General features: G+C 41.2%; 1 long non-coding RNA gene across 1 annotated transcript in view; it reads left to right on the top strand.

Annotated features, from left to right (window-relative positions):
- Positions 1 to 562: 562 nt before the first annotated feature.
- LOC123031651 overlaps positions 563 to 15,211 on the top strand; it is a 30,215-nt gene continuing 15,566 nt past the window's right edge. The window contains exons 1-2 of the long non-coding RNA XR_006416347.1: positions 563 to 5,931; positions 11,458 to 15,018. This is a non-coding gene — a long non-coding RNA (uncharacterized LOC123031651). The remainder of the gene's footprint in view (positions 5,932 to 11,457; positions 15,019 to 15,211) is intronic.

Genomic DNA, 15,211 nt, shown 5'->3' with positions numbered 1-15,211 from the left:
AAATGGAATTTCTCAGTTATATATTCATATTTTGGCACCTGGAGCTTAATAGTGTAATAGTTTGACCAAACCCAGATGAAAGAAATGGTGGCTTGAGGGATTCATTCTACTCTGTAAATCATAGGCAGTAAAGCAGAAAAGTACATTCTGAACCAGCAGTTAATACAGATTGGCCATTTGAGAAACAAGTTCTAAGATGTCTCTGGCCTAACAATCTGGTATGTTGCCATGCATTTTGAGAGTGGGTTGACAACATTCCTGCAACATATGTAGCTTTAATGGGAATTCCTTCATGCAGATCAGTACTTTTCTTCTAACACTGTGATTTATAGTATGTCAGTACTGCAAATACAGATGTTACATTTTGCAATATTAGTTACAGTCACGGCCAGCATCTTGTATGTTTGTTGTTGTTAAGTGCCATCAAGTCATCTTTAATTTATGGTGACCCTATGAATGAATGCCCTCCGGAATATCCTCTCCTTGATAGCCCTGCTCTGGTAAACTCAAGGCTGTGACTTCCTTTATGGAGTCAATCTCCTTTTCTTCTGCCTTTTGACTTTCCTAGCATAACTGTCTTCTCCAGTGAGTGTTGCCTTCTCATGACGTACCTAAAATACAACAGTTTCAGTTTTGTCATTTTTGCTTCCAGGGCAAGTTATGCTTGGTTTGATCTAGGACCTACAACTTCCTCTTTCTGTCATTCCATGGTGCTTCCAACACTCTCCTTCAGCACCATATTTTGAACACATCAGTTTCTTTCAGCTTTATTCACTCTTCAGCTTTCACATGGTGATTAAAAATACAATAGTGTGGATGAACTTGCTTAGTATTAATGACATTCCTCTTTTGCTCATGACTACCTGAACATTACTCCATTAATGTTCACTTTATCTTAGAGGAAAGGTTGATGGATTGCAGAGTGATCCTTTACATTATTACATGGAAACAAGCTTTACTGTCTTCACTGTGCTTACTCTATAAAGATGTGCATAGGATTGCAACCAATATTTCACCATTACAGAGAAATGTGCACTTTCCAAGGGCAGTTACGTGTTGAGGGAAGTGTGACATTATGTGATCTGATAATCAGATCAGAGCTGAAAGGATCCATAACTTGGCCATCTTATCCAAACAATCTCAATCTCAATTTACTTGTAGATCCTACCAACTAAGTCGTCTGTTGTCTTGGTTATTGGACAGGTGCTGCATCGAAGAAGCTTTGGCTGGCAGAACTAGCACAGATGCTATGAGAAAAGCAATGCATACCTAGGATAAAGGGCAGCATCTCCCATATCTGGGGTTTTTGGTACAGCACCAGGCCTGACTTATTCAGTGGAGATGTGGGGAGTCTTGGTCTATAGAGAATTTGTTTTCCTGATTAGGTACCCAGGCCAGGGGTCAGTCTACTTTGAATGTCCTCACCTGGTATTGAAATTTTAAGATAAGTCTTTTTTTTGGTGGGTGGGTATACCAACTATGCTGCCTATCAGTCTCCCGGCATTTGCTGGAAGAGGAGGCCTTGAGTGTGCTACCAAGAAGTCCAAGGCTAGCAAGGCTTTCTTGAAGGAAGCAGGCTAGGTATTATGGCTTTCAGGTCAATGATAGGCCTGTTTCAGTTAATATGTGATCCAACACTTGTGGCAGGACATTTGGTTTTCTGTACTGGACTAGGGGATGCAGGTCTGTGCACTGGGGAATAAGTAAGGTCCCCACTGGATTGGACAAATGATAACTGAATAGATGGTGTGCCCCAGGGAGCTTTGAATTCAGATGGCTTTCTGAGTTCTCTTGGCAATTTTCCTACAGATTTGGTGAGAGGTTCTGCTGATATTTGAAATGAGGGGATGACCTGGGCTATCCAAATGATGCTTTGAAATATCCCTAACCCAGTTACAGAGCACTCTGGGCTCCCTGGTGGGTTAGGGAACTGAGGGTAAAGGAATGACTAGAGTGGAAATGATGAAAGACTTATAACGAGTACAGTTAAGAATTCATCTTCAAACTTATTCCAGGGTAATGATGCGATCTTCTCTGCCACCATTGCTTCTGCTCAATGTTTTCCAGTAGGGCTCTTTTGGGTGGTGAAATGTGCAGGTTCTGAGGAGCAATAGCTTGAGCCCTCCAAAGTCCTCTGTGGTTAAGTTGCTAGCCATTTTGCAAATGGAGTAACTTATATCTGTGTCGACTTAGATATCATTGTTTTAATAGAAGCAGAGATGGATGTGTCCTGGCATATTATTTTTGATATATTTCAGAATGCAGTCTAAGGATGTGGACAAACTTCTTGGAAAAACGAGCACCACACATTTCTCTTAGATGCTTCTACATCCTGACTTGTGAAAACAGTTAGGGCTTGATGGGTAAGTAATTAATTTGTGCTCCATGAGAGGAGTGGACCCTGCTTGCCAAATGAAAGCCAGTGTGGAGAAGTGGTTAAGAGTGTGGGACTGAGATTCAGGTGATCTGGGTTCTAGTCCCCATTAAGCCATGAAGCCAACTGGGTGACTTTGGGCCAGTCACAGACTCTCAGCCCAACCTACTTCACAGGGTTGTTTTGGGGATAATAGTGAGAGCAGGAGGAGGAGAATGGTGTAAGCTGCTTTGAGATCTTAAAAAAGGAAAGGAAAGGAAAGGATGGGGTATGAATCAATCACTCAGTCAAATAGACAAACCAAGAAAAGAAGTGTTGAGGCCACTACAAAGAAAATAAGGTCTGATGGTTTCTAAAAATTACTCCCCAGAGTTAAATTTGTCATTTTTGTGCAAGAAGTTGCGGCATGTAGTGGTTTCTCAACTTCAGGTAGAGTTGGATGATGCTGATCATTTGGCTCTATTCCAATCTGGGTTCAGGCTTTGTTTAGGGATAGAAACAGCCTTGGTCACTGTAGAAATTTAGTTATGCTAATTAATGCATTGGGTGTGCAGCTCTGTTAGTTCTCCTGGACCTCTTAATTGCTTTAGATCCCATCAATTGTAGTATTCTTCACAATTGTTTATCTGGATTGGATGCGGGGGCATGGTGTTATGGTGCCTCTGATCATTCCTGGATAATTAGTCACAGAAAGTGGTGCTTGGGGACTTCCGCTTCACACCCTATCTTATCTCCTTTTTTTCATCTACATGAAATTGCTGTGGGAAATCATTCAGATGTTTGGGCTGTGCCATTGGTATGCCAGTGAGCCTTAGCTCTTGCTTCCATCTCATGGTCCTACAGAGGCTGCACAACTGCAGAGTCCAAACGCAGTGGATACTGTGGTGTCAGCAGGGCTGTGATTCTGTGAAATCTGTGAAAATTCCAGATTTCATGCCAGCCTTTTAGGGAGTTATCCATGGTGTCCCTGCACCCAAAATAGGTCTGCTAACTTAGATAACTCTGTAACAGTAAAATTTGGAGTGAATACACAGCCCCACTGAAATTGAGGCCACCAGCCTCTGCTTCCAGTATCTGGAGACAGTTGTGAGATGGAAAATAAGGAAAATAAGATGAGACTTAATCCAAACAAAAAAGTACTGTGGGTAGAGAATCTGACGAAGCTGGACAGAGGAGAACATCTGGTGTTAGATGTGGTTGTACTCTCCCTAGGGAACCACATGTGGAGTTTGGGAGTGCTCCAGAAGCAACAGTGGCCAGGATACTGGTATGCCAGCTGCAACCATATCTGGAGAGGTTTGATCTTGCCTGAAGTTAGTCATGTTCTGGTGATGTCCAGGCTGGACTACTGTTATGTATATCTGCCTTTAAAGATAGTTCAGAGACTTCAGCTGGTTTTTAAACTGCTGATTTTAACCTTTCAAGCTGTTTGAGCCCAAGTTAATTGAAGGACTGCCATCAACTGTACCAGCCTGTCCACATTGTGAGGTCCTCAGCTGAAGCACTATTCATTAGCCTGTCATCAAGGGTGGTCAAGTTAATGTGTACAAGAAGGAGGGGCCTTTGGGGAGTGGTCTCAATCTTATCAAGGGTTTTCCAAGCTCTTTCTGTATAGCAGTGCTGAAAACCCTCTTGCTCTCACTAGTCTTTTCTTAATTTTGGGGGCCATTGGAATTATTTGCAATACCCATTTTAATAGATTATACTGTTTGTATTTTATACTAATTGTTATATCTTTAATGATATAGGCATCTTACAAAGGTTCCACCATTAAAATAATTTTAAGAGGGCCAAAGGCTCAAGAAATATTTTTAAACACACTCATGGAAGAGAATACCTTTTTGAAACATGCTCTTCTTACTTTTTACTTCAGTGCATGGTGCTTGTTAAAATATGGAAGGACTATGTAGCTGTTGCATCAGCAAGTGGAGCCCTTCATGTTATGGGAAGTCCTTTTCCTCTTGTGCAAGGCAGTTTCTGTATCCTGTCCCTTGAAGTGCAACTAGAGTGTGAGAAAGCTGGTATAACATGCACTGGACTCTTGGATTATACAGTAGTTTTCATATAATTATTTCCAAGATTCATATCACTCATTGTAATGTAGTAAAACTTTCCAAGCACAGACTGAAGATTTCAGTTGTACACAAAACATATATTTTAAGAAGGTTACAAATCAGCACATTGTATTTTGTGGCAAAATCATAAAATATGCTAACATGATAGAATCTAATGAGGGAAATGTTCCATGCAGATGTCTGCTTGCTTATTATCCTATAAAATGATTGTATATTTTTGTTTTTATGAGCAATTCCAGGCATGAAGATTTAACCAAAAACATTCATTTTGTCAAAAGTATAAACACAATATGAGTGCACTATACAAGGCACTCTTTAAAAATCTGATTTTTAATGCTTGAATAGTAGTTTTAACGTAAATGGTGATGAGTACTTCTTTTTAGTTGCTCTTGCATCTGACAAGGCAAGTGATAGTCTGTGATCAGTACTGCATCTCCTTACATGATGCAAAAGAACAAGATTTTACTTGCCTTTGATTTGTATGTTTTTTCTGGCCACGTTGGCCAACCATTTTATTTTATTGTGATATGCTGAGAGCCAACTCACATATTCTTAAGTAAATACAAAGGGCATAGGAAATGAGGGAGGTATAATTTTTGTTGTTGCTCTTGTCATTGAGATTTTCATGGTGTCTGTGCACATTGGGCACCATTTCATTTTTATTGCGCTGCACTGATAGGAGTGTCACATACCATTAAGTTAATACCAAGTAAGTGAAAAAGAAGTAAAAAAGCAAAATCGATTTTTCTCCCTTCTACTAGTTTGGTTGTTGGACATTTGTGGGCTTTATATATGCAACTGTTATGGGGAGGAAAACTCAGCACTGCAATATATGACATAAATAGTTTGTGTTGGTTTATTTTGGTCCATAAGGAAGCTCTCTTGCAATACTTAAACAAGTACTTGGTATCTTTGGGGTGGAATAATGGCAGAGCTTATGAAGGATTGGTATATTTGAGATATATTATTTAGGTCAAGCAAAATTTTCCAATCAGTTTGAAATAGCTCAATGGTTATGTACGTCTGTCACAGAACCTATTCTCATTATATCTGCTGTGAAATGTGGGGACAGTGATAGGTTCCCTTTTTGCAGAGAATGGTTAATTCTCCTAAGGATGCATAGATTCCCTAGGAACATTTCCCCACCCAAGTGCAATCTGGATGCTATTAAGGATGTGTGCTGTGGTAGCTGATGCTCATTAAGGCTGGTAGGGTGGAGGGAAGGGAAGATAATGGTAGGAAGAGGCAAGGGGTCAGTGTAACCAGATACAAGTAGATCCAGTTTTCTCCACATTCTCCTCCTTTGCAAAGGAGGACTCTTAAGCAATGCTTTATAATCGTATAGATCTAACAAAACTGAACCATAGTGTCTTACCTTTGTTCAGGAGGATTGGGTGCTATCACATGTTGAGAGAAAAGGCCTGAGGCTTCCATCACCCTTTATCATCACCTCAGTCAGGAATACGATCCCTTCAACAAAAGGTTTGTCCCCAGAACTTTCAGAAGCATAGCTTTTCCTTTTCTTTGAAACCAAGTTGCCAGTAAAATTTAGCTCTGAAAAGGTGAGCAGTTAATGTTCGGAGCAATGCAAAGGGTTGCAGAGGCTGGGGAGAAGTGCACACACATCACACTAAGCATTTTTTGTGGAGGCAAACTCAAACCTAACTTCAGGATCATCAGAACTGCACAGTGAACAGCTGGAATGGCAGATAGCAAGACACAAAAGCAGACCTTTGAACCAACATTTCTCTGCTCCAGCAGCAGCCTCCGTTGCACAGAAAAACTGTAATGTGATCACAGACAACTCCGCTATAAAGCTCATTCACTTACCTCTCACCTTGGAGGCAACCACCCACACTCCTCAAGCTTCCGCCCATTTCTCTCCTTTCCACTCCAAAAGGGAGACAGACAAAAGAATGAATGTGGGTGAACTTCTGTGTATTGACACTGCCCTTCATTTCTTCCTGCTTCCCATTCGCACACCTTCCCATCCATTCAGGGCAGGAATGCATGCGTGACTGTTTTACTGGTTTTAGGAATATGTGTCCAGGCAGGGTTGTTTGCATTATGACACTCTTAAGGCAAAAAAAGGGACTGTCTATGTTTTAAGGACATGAAGAACATCATAAAACTTTTCATTTCTGCACACAGCTTGTCTAAGGCATCCCCTGGCTCTGGAGGTCCTTGCAGTGGCCACAATTAATGGATAGTCCAATGCTGCTTGGTTTTCCCCTTGCCCTTGCCGTGATGTCACTGCAACTGGAAAGCAGCCATAAGATCTCTGTGTGGTTAGTGCAGGTGCAGGGTTTTCAAAAGGATTGGCTAGACAGGGGTAGGCATTTTTTTTTTTTTTTTTTTTTTTTGGGTTGGGGGGGGTTTGGGGTGTTAAAAAAATTGTGGGGGTGGGGGGTTGGTTTTTTTTTTTTTTTTTTTTTTTTTTGGCTACGGGCAGGTTTGGCAGGTTGACAAAATGATGGAAGTCATAGGTGCTATCTTTTTTATTAAAAATAACTTTTTAAACAAGAGATTAAGTAGTATTCAAAGCCTTATTTCTTATTAGCAAATTCAGAGGAGGGGGAATGTGATATATTAGTTAATTTAGCTGGCATTCATGATTTTTATAAATGTTGTTACATCAGCCCTTCACAACCTGGTACCCTCCATATATTTAGAATTCTTGACAGTTGACAGGAGTTGATCGGAATTGAAATTTAAAACATCTGCAAGGTACCAGGTTGGGGAAGGTTGCATTACATGCTTGTGAAATACTGATCTTTGTACTCATTGTCATAGCTGCTGGTGTGCAGTAACAAAACTTTGGTTTTTGAAGTGTTATGTAACAAAGGAAGCAGTTAATCCACTTTAAGTTTGAAGTCATTTCACAGACTTCACCGTTTACTTGTGGGTTTTCTCATGAAATGAGGTTCTTTCTGAAATAAACAAGAAAATCCACATGTTTGCTATTTTTAGAAGCACCAGTTGTTCTGTTGAACTCAATTAGAATTGACGCTGACCGCTTGCTTTCTTCCATCCTTCCTTAGGGAAGAGTTTTTCAGAGAAAGATAGTTGGAATGGGCAGAATTTTTTTTTTTACACATCTCAATCTAGCATATATTGACTGAAAAAAAAATCAGCTAAAGAAAACCTTTTTTTTAAACATAGAGCATGAAATGAGAATGACAAGCTGGGTCAGACCAAACACACATCTAGTCTACTGTGATAGTAGCCAGCCAGGTACTTCCAGAGTATCCATAGACAGGGTAGGAGGCAGTCGTGACTGATGTCCATTGGGACAGGTGGGGCAGAGGGCAGGCGGTAATCAGGCCAGAGACAATGGTAGGAACAGCTAGTGATGGCTTTGTTCCGGTCCTCTTCCCTTGTGATGATACCATCAACACTGAAGTGCTTGCACTCCTGAAATAACAGCAGTCCCAACATGCAGGTTTATAGGCCCTCCTCACACATGCGCAGTACTTCTTAATTAGCATTTTTTTCAAAGTAGGTATATCCTCCAAACCAACATAAAGTCACAGAAGGACAAAAGTATAAATAATGGATCCTACACTTCCCAGCACCACTGCAGTGCAAAAACATGGGCCCAAAATATGGATGCTCATTGTGGATATTCTGATATTCTGCATGGGATAGCTCCCAAACTGCTTGAAAATCAACGCAAGTCACCAAACCCATGTTCCATTGGCATTTCCTCCCTGGCTGCTTGATTCTGTTAAATAATAAGGGGCCATGCATGAGCTCCAGGAAGCCACTCAAGAGTTAGGGTTAGGAGTCGGGTATAGCAGGTAATAGGCCCAGCAATAAGTCAGTCTTCTCTAAAACAGAGAAGGACACCACCTCTTCTTGAAAGACTATATGGGGTGTGTGCTGATGCTCCAGAAGCTTTGCAAGTATGATTGCACCAAGCACTCCTTTCACTCATGACACAAACATTTTTTTAAAACCTTTGGTGGTTTGTCATGTCATCATCTCAATGCCATCATGGTATTTCATTTGGTTTTTAGAAACCATGAACAGAAACAGTGGTCTATTCTATGATTTCTTATGTGTTGCCCAAACCTGGAAAACAATTAATTGTAGTACTAAGGCCAGAACCACAGAGTCACATGGCTAGAGCAGCCTGTTGCCACTCTTGCCAAGTGGCTAGCCAGAAAGTGCCAATGTCAGCTGCCATGTTGTGCAAACTGTCAAAAGTACCCTTGCTCTGCCTGATTCCTTCCCTATAGTTTTGGGGCAAAAGTGGTGATCAGCTGTCAGTGCTGACAAAGGACTCACTGCTCAGTTGATTCCTCTCTTGCCCCTCATGCTTGCCAGAGGGAAGACCCTCTCGTGTGAGAGTGGGAGGGGAAAGAATTAGTTGGGGAGCAGTGTCTAGTTAGGGCTGCATGACCTATTGGATTCCCCATCTGCCACCTCTTTTGCACATGAGCTGGATGTGCAGGATGGCAGCAATGGGGGGAAGTGGCACTGCTCCTGCCTTTCTTGCTCCAGCTTGTCAGAGAACTGGAGCAAGAATGAGGAGTGGTGGGGGCGGAATACCCTTAGTGGCGCAGCCTTCAACCAGGCTTGGCCACCCGGTTGATTCCCACCCTCCTGCTCATGCATGAGAGGGATGACAGAGGGAGTCCACTGAGGCATGTAGCCCATGCTCAGGTGCCTCTGTCCAGCTGATTCCTTCCCCTCTCGATTGCTAAAGAGGCAATGGGGCTTATCCTCTGAGTCATGCTGCTTCTTTCCCTAGTGCCATCCAGCTGATTTCCCTTCTTCGTGCCTCAGTGTGGATCAGCCCCCCCCCCCCCCAACTCCAGTGGAGTCTTCTAGAGCAGGAGGCAAGGGTGACTAATGTACAACAGAAACTGCCTGACAGTTGTGAACCAAACTTGGCTCATGAGTGTAGCTGTCAAAGAGAGGAACCTCATTTCTCCATGTGGTGCCTTGTGGGATACTATCTGGAGTACTGAGAGGGAAGGAGATGGAGGGTGACAGTTACCATGATGGGCCTGGTCATCCATCCAGACACATTGAGGTAAAAAACTGTGAAATGTAACCTGGCAGGGTTGCTGGTCATGACTTGTGAATGCAGCTCCCTCACCATGTGTGTTTGTTGAGACAGAATCACAGCAAAGAACACAACACATTTCTCACAGAAGTGGGGAAGGGAATCCCATTTAGAAATGCATCAAATGTTAAAGGATTATTTTGCACTGTGCACTGTGAACAAGCTTTGAGGTGTATATTTTCACATATTTTCCTTAGTAAAGTATAATCCACTCCATCAAGGATAAAGCACATAGAGTTTTTGTGACTTTGGTGCTATCAAATGATCACAATTAAAAAAAATCTTACCATAAAACTATTTCTTAGTCATAGCAACTCCCTAATGTGCATACCCACCCTTCTGAAATATTGTAAGTTACTTAGCAGTTTCTCTTCAATGTATGCATACAAATTACTTACAAAACCACAGTGTGGTAAATAAATCCACTTTAGTCCTGTCAATAAACTTTGAATAATCTGGGACAAAGATGCCTGAATGCAGCCTGAAGTTTTGCACAGTGTTTTCCTTAGGGGCAGCTTTATTTGGTATGTCATTTTATGCAATTTGCCACTCCAAACTGCACAGAATAAATGGATACCATTTACAAACTCCAAACTGAAAATGTTCTTGCATCAGGTAAAGACAGGGAGTACTTTTGTGCTTTTCAAGCTTCCTTCTGAAATTTTGGACTTTTGGTGCATCCCCCACCCCCAGCCTTTCAATTTCACTTGTTTTTTCCCTCTTCCAAACACAGCAAATTTCCCAAGCTCATGGGATTGGTTACTTGCTTGTGATTTCTTCTGGAAGCCTGCCCATTTGAGCTGAGCTCTTTCTCTCGCCTTTGATGGAAGAATGAGTTGCAGCACACAAACGGAGCAACAGATTTCACTGAGGGTATCATTCAGTAACACCCCACACACAAACAATTGGCCCTAATTGGCGTAGAAGAACCAATCACAGCAAAGCTGGGGAATAAAGCAGAGTGTAACTCCAAGATGTCCTCCCTGAAGGCACATTTTGCATTAGATTATGAGGACTGATTGCTTGTTGAGGGTGTGAGGGTGGGAGAGAGAGAGTGGGAGAAAACGGGGGTTTTCTTTGGAAATGACATGCACAGAAGGGGAGAACCACAGGAATCAGAACAGACTTCCAAGCGAGAACAAACAAGTGAACAAGACATGACTAGCTGCATAGGGTGCAGAGAGGGAGATGAGGCAAGGCCAGTGCCCCTTGCCCCAATAGTAAATTTCCCCTGGTGCTAAGGCAACAGTTCTCTCGTTATTATGTGGGAGCAAATTGGGAAGGGAATGGTGTGTCATGTGGGAGGAAAGGGAAACAGTTGCTGTGAGGGTTTACACATGTCTGGTTCACCATTTTCTGGAAAGCTGTGGCAAGATAGCAGTGGGCCTCATGAACATGTATTTTGAGCAGGAATAAGGTAGCTTCCCATGTTCCTGTGACTGGTGTAAGACATGTGCCCTTTGGCCTGAGGTAGTGGCAACGCTGTTGCTGTCAGTGGTGACTGGTGTAGTTTTGCACTAGACTTGAATGTTCATTAGCTGAAAAAAGCCCACAGGACTGCTGGTAAGAGGCCTGACGAGGCAGCAGCTCCCCAGTAAAGCTGACACAACAGGGCTGTGGAACCTTTTTAGCCTAAGGGCCAAACTACATTTGGGAGCTTGGATTTCAGTGGTGGGCAGGGAAAATATTGGGCTTACAGCTCTTACTGCCAGTAATTAAACCTGAGGAGAAGCATTTCAACCTTTTGGCATGAGGGACAAACTGCACAAAATGTAGGAGAACACCAAATAGTCTGTGTTGGGAGAAAGGGAACTTGGCCACCTGCAGAACATTGATGGACTGATGTTATGTATGCCACAGATGAAACTGTGGGGTACACATTCATTTTTTGTGACTCACCAGTCTCTGTGTCTCTTGTCCTGGTTACGTTTAAGGTGTTCAGCAAGCTGCACCCTAGAAAAAGGAAAAGATGTGTCCGGATGTGCAACACCACAGATGGATGAACATTTTGATGAGCCTTTCTCCTCATGGGGAGTCGTTCCGATGCCGAGAAACACACTCATGTGATTTGCCTACCATGCTTTAGTATTTGAAAAGCATTAAACAAATGTTTTTAATATCTTAAAGAGTGTGCACATATACATGTCATTTCTAGAGCAGGGCTGGAAGACCTTTTTCCTATCAAGGCCCATATTAACTTGGTTGAAACCTGTTCAGCTTCTGGCAGTGAACAGAGTCCAGAGTCAAAAGTGGATATAGATACAGATTTGACCTTTTATCATTATTCAGTACAAGACCCATACACTTTTTGTCTTCCCGGAAATCTTTGTAATTGTATGAGCAAGATGGAAAAAACCAAGATAGAATAAATCAAATCAATATTGAGGCCAGAGAGGGGGTGTGACCTGAGAAAATGGTCACAGCCTGGAGAGGGATTCTTGTTTTGAGGAGAGTCTAGAAGTCCAGACTGAAATAGATGAAGATCCACATTTGGCCATTCTAGAGTGATAAATGGCCATGGAAAGAAATCATAAGGCTGATGTTGTGCGGCCTGTTATTTGCTTCTTAAGTATATCTTTTTCTGTCCTACCAAAGAGTCCTTGAGATATATTTACTATGGTACTCAATGACCTAGTGAATTGGCTTCATTACTGAAAATAGGTAATGCAATGCATACACATGAATCTCTATACATGTATTTGAATATTTGGCTCTGGTCCAGGGGCCTGGGTTTATTTGGTGTCTGGGTGTAAATTTGGGGTATAAGTCCAAGTATTTTTGGTTAATGCAATTATGAATTGGAGTGAGGAAACCAAGGGAAGTAACCAGTTGTGTCGTTAGCATACTTGGCACTGCAAGTGGAAACCAGTTTCCAAACTATATGCAGGAGGAAAATCCAACAAAAGTTGCATTTGTGCAACTGGTTGTGCGTGCTTATGTACAAGCATGTTACACAAGTACAGAAAAAAGTGGCTCTCTGCTAGTGCTATATGAGAAATGACACCATTGGATACAGCCTGAAATATTATAGAAAAGCATACATTTAAAGAGTGGAGAAACTGACACCAGTCTGGCATGTGTATGAGTCAATGGTCATCTGCAAACTGATTTTTGTACTCTTCCAGATAAATGCTTATAAATGAGTAATATTTCATTATTGCATTTTTATTTCAAATTCAATTTGTATTATATATATTCATGTATGATAAATCAATGAGAAGATCAAAACAGTAATATATACATTTTAGTTTCAACACATTTGCCATTTTAAAAGAAGAGATTTAAAGCCACCCAACATGCTTTGGGAGATTAGACCCAACAGCAGGAGATGAAGGCAATGTGCCATCCTGGCTTTTTGACCTTCCTTTGGGTTTCCTCTTCTATGTCTTTAAGTCAGACTGATATTACTTGTCCAGAGAGTTATCGTGTTTCATACAGCTTTCATTAATAATTTCATTAATTCCTTGTGAAATGCAGAGAAAAATCAGGCAATTGAATATGATGAACTAAAGAAATTATTTTTTGCTTGCTTTCTTCAGAACAGAAAAGGCAATTCATATTGGATTCCTTTTATCTTAGGTCGATAGCTTTTAATCATAAATTAATTAATATAGTTATATAAATTAATTCATGTAGTTGTACCACCTTCCCCCTCCTCTGAATTTGCTAATAAGAAATAAGGCTTTGAATACTACTTACTCTTTTGGTGTTTAAAAAGTTATTTTAATAAAAAAAGATAGCACCTATGACTTCCATCATTCTGTCACCCTGCTGCTAAAACTGATGCTGCTGAACTTTTCGTTGACGCAAACTCTTTGGGGTTAACCAGAGCACTACTTTGGAGGAAAATAACCATGCCTCATCACCAAGATCAGCCAGACCAACTTGCGGTCCTCCAGATATTTTGATCTATAACTCCTATTGCCTTAGCTAGCATAGCTGCTGCTGAGGGATCATGTAACCGAAGGTCAAAACATTTGATGGGTCACACATACTCTGCCCACCCCTGACCTAGAAGAAATTTGCAAGCTGATCTTTTTTTTTTTGGATAAATGTTCATCTGACCAGTGGCACAGACATAAGGGGGAAAAACTATTCATAGTAACTAAGTGGGTGGTATTTGGATGCATCAGCAGTATAGGGAGTGGAATCTTTAGTGATCCTTTCCTTCTAGCAGGCCCATAGAGCCACTAAATCTGTAATAAGCTTCAGGAAGGCAGGGGAACTAGTGAAATTGTGTCTCCTCATTCTGCTGATGGATGCATTCAATTAGTGGCAGGACACCACTGAATACCGCTTTCTATTTTGCAAGAAGAGCAAGGGTACATGTACTGTGGAAGAGAGATTCAAGAGCTCTGAACATATTTTTTTAAAGGTGGGTTAGGGAGATGTAGAGATCTTCAAGGCCAGTGGTGGGTGAGCCTTTTTTTAGGTCTCAGATATCCCTGGATGTTAACCCCTGTGTTTATGCTCCTCCTGCGGCAGGAAAATGGCAGTGGGTGATATTAAAGAAGATACCACAAATGAGTTATTGTGGGAAGAGCGACTGCTTTTCATTGGGAAGCTGTCATGGTGCTGGCAGTTACGAAGAGTATTTACTTTAGTCTCATTGCATATTATTGGAACGTCCTCATGAAGCTGCATTCTAAAGAGCTGTGTTTTTCTTTTCAAAGAAATACCTTATAGAAGTGACGAGACTTGACTTTATGTAGAATGTCCTTGCAAACCAGTTTATAATTGTATTTATTCTAAATGTGCATATTTTGTTCTTTGCTGATTTAAGGATGCCCGAAATGGCTTCTGCAGAGAGATGTTTATTACGAAACTGTTTGCAAAAGTCCTGAGCAGCATTCATTGAGCCTAGACAAACAGCAGAAAATATGGCCTGCCTTTGCAACTTCAGTGTATGACATGGAGAGCTGGCAGACTGCCTGGTTTCTACTTAAAGGATTGTCATTCAGGGGAAAATAAATTTCTCTAACTAGACAAAAGTCAATGTTTTCATGTTTTACTGCAATCAGACTGATATGGCTGATAATTTAAAGTCTCAGCACTTATAATATCTGAAGATAATCAGTTCCTTCAATCAATCATAACTACAAGATCCTTCTTTTTTGAGGCTGTATAAATATGACTAAGATGTTTAACAGTTCAGATATTTGTCCCCCACTAATATTTTATGACATTTTATTGAGCAATGGAATGCTTTGGCATATATTAATGGATCCATTTGGAAATGCCTTTTTACAAAATTACAACAAGTCTGCATGTAATCAGAGCTGCAAACCTTTCTTTTAACATTCCATTCTATTTTAATTTTATGTATATCTTCTAGTCTGTTCGCCTGTCAAGAAGATGAGGAAATGTGCTGGCATTCCAGCTGAAGACATCATTATGAGTGAGAAAATGCTCAAGGCCTTTTTTCAAAGTGGGTGCTGAAAGAGACACTTTCCTTCTTTGACTTCAGGGATGCTGATAGCTACCCCAACAGACAGGTATAGTGGGGTCAGAGGCTAGCAATGCTCTCTCTCACTTTCGCTGTGCATGTATGTTTACCCTCAGGATTGTATTGGAAGATGGTTAAGCCAAAAATAAAAAAAATAATAGTAACCATAAAGATGCATCTCACAAAAAGAAGACACTGACAACAAAGGACGATCAACCTGCTGTGACAGAATTCTGGGCAGC

Source organism: Varanus komodoensis, unplaced genomic scaffold (assembly GCF_004798865.1).
Source record: "Varanus komodoensis strain SLA01 unplaced genomic scaffold, ASM479886v1 scaffold5, whole genome shotgun sequence".
Lineage (NCBI taxonomy): Eukaryota > Metazoa > Chordata > Lepidosauria > Squamata > Varanidae > Varanus > Varanus komodoensis.
The sequence above is the reverse complement of the archived record's forward strand: the minus strand, read 5'-3'. Positions and strand labels throughout refer to the sequence as shown.